The sequence below is a fragment of the Acipenser ruthenus genome, unplaced genomic scaffold (assembly GCF_902713425.1).
Source record: "Acipenser ruthenus unplaced genomic scaffold, fAciRut3.2 maternal haplotype, whole genome shotgun sequence".
NCBI classification, from domain to species: domain Eukaryota; kingdom Metazoa; phylum Chordata; class Actinopteri; order Acipenseriformes; family Acipenseridae; genus Acipenser; species Acipenser ruthenus.
The window spans coordinates 19387-24924 of record NW_026707453.1 but is presented as its reverse complement, the minus strand read 5'-3'; the positions used below and the strand labels follow the sequence as shown (position 1 = coordinate 24924).

The window sequence follows — 5538 nt, the reverse complement described above, 5'->3', positions numbered from 1 at the left end:
AGTTTCAATAAGACTCACTATCGCACAGCAGTTTCAATGAGACTCCCTATTGCACAGCAGTTTCAGTAAGACTCCCTATCACACAGCAGTTTCAATGAGACTCCCTATCACACAGCAGTTTCAATAAGACTCATTATCGCACAGCAGTTTTAATAAGACTCATTATCGCAAAGTAGTTTCAATAAGACTCATTATCGCACAGCAGTTTCAGAGCAGAGCTGGTCTATAGGAAACAACACTGCAGAGCAGTGATTGAATCGTAATATCTTTTCAATATAGACTTTAAGGGGAAATTCACAAATGCTCTTCACATGGTTTCAGGAAAAAGAAAGTGAAGGGTGAGAGAGAGGGAGAGGGTGAGAGTGAGGGAGAGAGAGAGGAGAAAGAGGGACGCGTCTGGACAAACGCCTCTGGATTTCCCGTTTGCTTCTTTCAAACAATCCAACTTGTAACAACGAATAGTGGAGTCTTCGTTTTCATATTTCTCCCAGTAGTCTTGCTCTTTAACTTTCGTCAATGTGGACTCAGCTTCGTAACTTTTGGTTTGACTTTTATCTGGACTGATGTAACTGTTGTCTTGCTGTTGTCCTTTCTTTCCATCCAAGCCTTTAGATTTGTCCGAATTCCCCCCGCTTGCCTTGCCCGATTTGGGGAACCACCATCTCGTTCTGGTGCTGAAGGTGTAAGTGACGCGGGCTCTCGGATAGTAAGGCATCATGGGGCAGGGAGCGAAATCGATTTCTCTCAAGAACCTCAAATCTAGACCTTTCCTCTCCTCGGGACCGGCGCAGAGGAGCTCTGGAGATCCGGACCTGACGGAACCATTCCCAGAGAGGGCGGGCCTGGCAGGAGCAGCTCCAGGGGTTTCCGTTGAGTCTGAGGAACTGCAGGGACGAGAGATCGGAGAGGGCCGAAGCAGGGAGGTCTGTTAGGGCGTTGTTGAAGAGGAACAGGGTGGTGAGGTGACCCAGGTCCCTGAAGGCTTTGCGGTTGACCTGTCGCACTCGGTTCTCGTGGAGGAGGAGCCTGTCCAGGTTGACCAGCCCTCTGAAGACATTTTCAGACAGGACTCGGATTCGGTTGCCGTGGAGGAAGAGGTGAGTGAGATTCACCAGGTCTGAGAAGAGATTGTCCTGAGAGGGGGAGAGAGAGGGAGGGGGAAGGGGAGGGACAGAGATTGATATTTGGCACATGAAAATTCAGTACTACCAAAAAGTTGTATGTTAAATTATGAAAATAAAATTATTTGTGTTATAGCTCTTCTGTATGTATCTGCCTCCTGTCACCCCTCCCCCCCAGGAGCAGGGTTGAGACAGACTGTATTAGATAGGATAGAGGGGGCTATCCAGGAGCAGGATTGAGACACACTGTATTAGATAGTTTAGAGGGGGCTCTCCAGGAGCAGGGTTGAGACACATTGTATTAGATAGGATAGAGGGGGCTCTCCAGGAGCAGGATTGAGACACATTGTATTAGATAGGATAGAGGGGGCTCTCCAGGAGCAGGATTGAGACACACTGTATTAGATAGGATAGAGGGGGCTCTCCAGCAGCAGGGTTGAGACACACTCTATTAGATAGGATAGAGGGGGCTCTCCAGGAGCAGGATTGAGACACACTGTATTAGATAGGATAGAGGGGGCTCTCCAAGAGCAGGATTGAGACACACTGTATTAGATAGGATAGAGGGGGCTCTCCAGGAGCAGGATTGAGACACATTGTATTAGATAGGATAGAGGGGGCTCTCCGGGAGCAGGATTGAGACACACTGTATTAGATAGGATTGGGGGGGGGGCTCCAGGAGCAGGGTTGGAGACGCACTGTATTAGATAGGATGGGGGGCTCTCCAGGAGCAGGGTTGGAGACGCACTGTATTAGATAGGATGGGGGGGATGGGGGGGCTCCAGGAGCAGGGTTGGTGGCGCACTGTATTAGATAGGAGGTCTCTCTCTCTCTCTCTCTCTCTCTCTCTCTCTCTCTCTCTCTTTCTCTCTCTCACCTGGATGTGTTGCAGCAGGTTGTCCTGCAGGTAAAGGAACTGCAGGCTGTAGAGTTTTTTGAAGATGTTTCCGGGCAGGGTCCCCAGCTGGCAGCGGTATATGTGCAGGCTCTGCAGCTTGTCCAGCCCCCGGAAGGAGTCAGGATGGAGGGTGCGCAGGGAGGGGTTATCCCCCAGGTCCAGCTCCTCCAGATCTCGCATGTCGCTGAAGGAATCTGGTTTGATGGAGCAGATGTTGTTGGAGTAGAGCCACAGGACCTGATGAGAGGGAGAGAGAGAGGTGGGGGAGAGAGAGGAAGATCATTTTCAAGCTCAATTTCGAGTTACAGTCAAACCTGTATTAAGAGACCTGCACTCAAGGTACAGTCAAATAGTGTCTCTTAAAAGAGGGACCCCCCATACATTTTCTATTTGTCTCCGACATCCTACCTTCCTCTAATTATATATGTATGTTTAAAAAACTCTGTAAAAGACTACATATATGAACAAAATAAGTAGTGGAATTGAATTACATTTAGATTATTGTGTGGGCTTGCACGTTGTTGTTTCGGAGGACAAAAGCTTGAGTGCGTTTGTCTATCTCCAGCCTCTCCCAGCCGAGAAGGAGTCACTGCGGGGGAGATCGCAGCAGCAGCAGTGGTGAGGCAGACATAGTCTTAAAAACAATTTATAAATTGGGGGAGAAAAGGGGGTTACAAATAATTGTGAAGTGTGAACAGGGCAAGATGGTACCTGTGTCTGGAAGCCGAAGGACTGCGCCCGCAGCTCTGTGATGCGGTTGTTTTGGAGGAACACTCTCTGGCTGTCGTAGGGAATGCCGGCCGGCACCGCCGAGAAGTTCTGAGACTGGCAGCTGACCGTCATCGGGGAGAGGTAACAGACACACAGCCTGGGGCAGGAATAGGCAGGGCTAGGGGAGCAGACTGCCAGCCAGAGCAACAGCCAGACAGACACCGAGCCTGCATGGGGAGAGAGAGGAGAGTGTGAGAGAGGAGAAGGGAGGGGAGAGAGATAGACTGATAGATAAACAGAATGACAGACAAGACAGAAAGGCAGATAAACAAATAGACAGACAGATTTGAAGTCATGTCTCAATGAACATTTATTCAGTTGTCTGTCATAGATCTCTCTAAGAGTGACCCCTGACCACCAGTGACCCAATGATATAATGTTCTCAGCACATAACAGAACTGACTGGGCAAACAGTCACTCAGAGAGAGGCTCGGAAACTTTGGTGACATTTATAGAAGAACCTGAATACTCGGAAAAACAGGAACGCCTTCTATAATTCAGGAAAGACAATGAATAGAGGAGAACACTGTCAATGTGTGTGTGTGTGTGTATGTGTGTCTGTGTCTCGGTGTGTTTCTATCTCAATGTGTGTGTGTGTGTGCTCCAGTGTGTGTCTCTCTCAATGTGTGTGTGTCAGTGTGTTTCTCACTCAATGTGTGTGTGTCTCAGTGTGTGTCTCTCTCAATGTGTGTGTCTCAGTGTGTGTCTCTCTCAATGTGTGTGTGTGTGTGTCTCTGTGTGTGTCTCTCTCAATGTGTGTGTGTGTCTCAATGTGTGTCTCAGTGTGTTTCTCTCTCAATGTGTGTGTGTGTGTCTCAGTGTGTTTCTCTCTCAATGTGTGTGTCTCAGTGTGTGTCTCTCTCAATGTGTGTGTGTGTCTCAATGTGTGTCTCAGTGTGTTTCTCTCTCAATGTGTGTGTGTCTCAGTGTGTTTCTCTCTCAATATGTGTGTGTCTCAGTGTGTTTCTCTCTCAATGTGTGTGTGTGTCTCAGTGTGTTTCTCTCTCAATATGTGTGTGTCTCAGTGTGTTTCTCTCTCAATGTGTGTGTGTGTCTCAGTGTGTTTCTCAATATGTGTGTGTCTCAGTGTGTTTCTCTCTCAATGTGTGTGTGTGTGTGTGTCTCTCTCAATGTGTGTGTGTCTCAGTGTGTTTCTCTCTCAATGTGTGTGTGTGTGTGTCTCAGTGTGTGTCTCTCTCAATATGTGTGTGTCTCAGTGTGTGTCTCTCTCAATGTGTGTGTGTGTGTGTGTGTGTGTGTCTCAATGTGTGTCTCAGTGTGTTTCTCTCTCAATGTGTGTGTGTGTCTGTGGCAAAGTGGCTGGTAAGGGGAACAGGTGTAGCGGTGATGCGATGCAGGAGTGACAGGCAGACAACGGTAATTTTGTGAATAAGTGTTTATTGTGCTGTTTCCAGGTCTGGCGACCGTCAAATAATAAATCCCCGGCAGTACACAACAATGTGTAAAGCACGGGGAGCGTGAATAATCCCACACAGTCCTGAACAGAAAAACAAAGGCACGGTCATCAGTCCTGGGTGAATTCAAACATGCAGGTGCTCTGTGCAGTGGTGCTCCGGATAGTGCTTTTGTGGAGACAGCTCCGGAGGTGTGCTTTAACTGTCTAGTAGTGCGAAAAAAGACAGACAATTACAGACAGACAGAAATAACACACAACACGTAACACTTAATTCTTTTTATATTTCTGAGAGCTCATCTCTCAGTCCTTCTCTCCTCACGTTTAACCCAAACGAAGGAAAAGAACAGCGTTACCCTGGCCCCTATATGTAATCCCGCATGATATCTAGGTAAACGGTTGCAGCTGCCTTATTACTTGCAGCTGCCCCTCATTTACCTGTCAAATCAATACGGTCTTACAACAGAGTCTCGCTTCCTTCCAGGCTGACCCACTTCCCGGTCCCGGAAATGAACTGTCAGGCCAGCCCTTCCAGATACTTCTCCTCCCGTTCTTTAGCGCCCTCACAGATCGGGAGGTAGATTTATCACCAGAACTCATTGTATTTCTGTCACATATCCCACCGCTCAGAGTGGAGCCGAAGGAACACTCGGCTGAATCTACCTTTCCCATTGCTCCCCCCTCCCGGGAAAAATAATCCGCATTTTGGTGGTCTTTCCCCGCACGGTGTACCATATGGTACATGAAGGGCTGCAATGCCAGATACCACCGAGTTATCCGGGCATTGCTGTCCTTCATTGTGCTTAACCACTTGAGTGGGGTGTGGTCTGTGACAAGATCAAATGAGTGTCCCAGCAGGTAGTATCGTAAAGAGTGAGTAGCCCATTTAATGGCCAAACACTCTTTTTCGACTACGGAATAGTTACGTTCCCGAGGTAACATTTTTTTGCTCAGGTACAATATCGGGTGTTCTACTCCAGCTACTTTTTGGGACAAGACTGCACCCAAACCTACATCCGAGGCGTCGGTGTGGAGGATGAATCTCTTGGTGAAATCTGGGGTAATAAGAGTGGGGGGCCTGGCAAAGTTTACGCTTAATCGTATCAAACGCCCCCTGACACTCAGCTGACCATTTAATTAAATTTGGAGCACTCTTTTTGGTGAGGTCGACTAACGGGTTAACCACTGTGGCGTACTCGGGGATGAAGCGGCGGTAATAACCGGCTAAGCCCAGTAGTGACCTCACCTGAGTCTTGATTTTGGGGATCGCTGCATCAACCAAAGCCTGGATTTTGGTGACCACAGGTTTCACCCTTCTATTTCCCATTACAAAT

General features: G+C 48.2%; 1 pseudogene; it reads right to left on the bottom strand.

Moving 5' to 3' along the window:
- Positions 1 to 307: 307 nt before the first annotated feature.
- Positions 308 to 2862, bottom strand: LOC117418713 (reticulon-4 receptor-like 2; annotated as a pseudogene).
- Positions 2863 to 5538: the final 2676 nt, after the last annotated feature.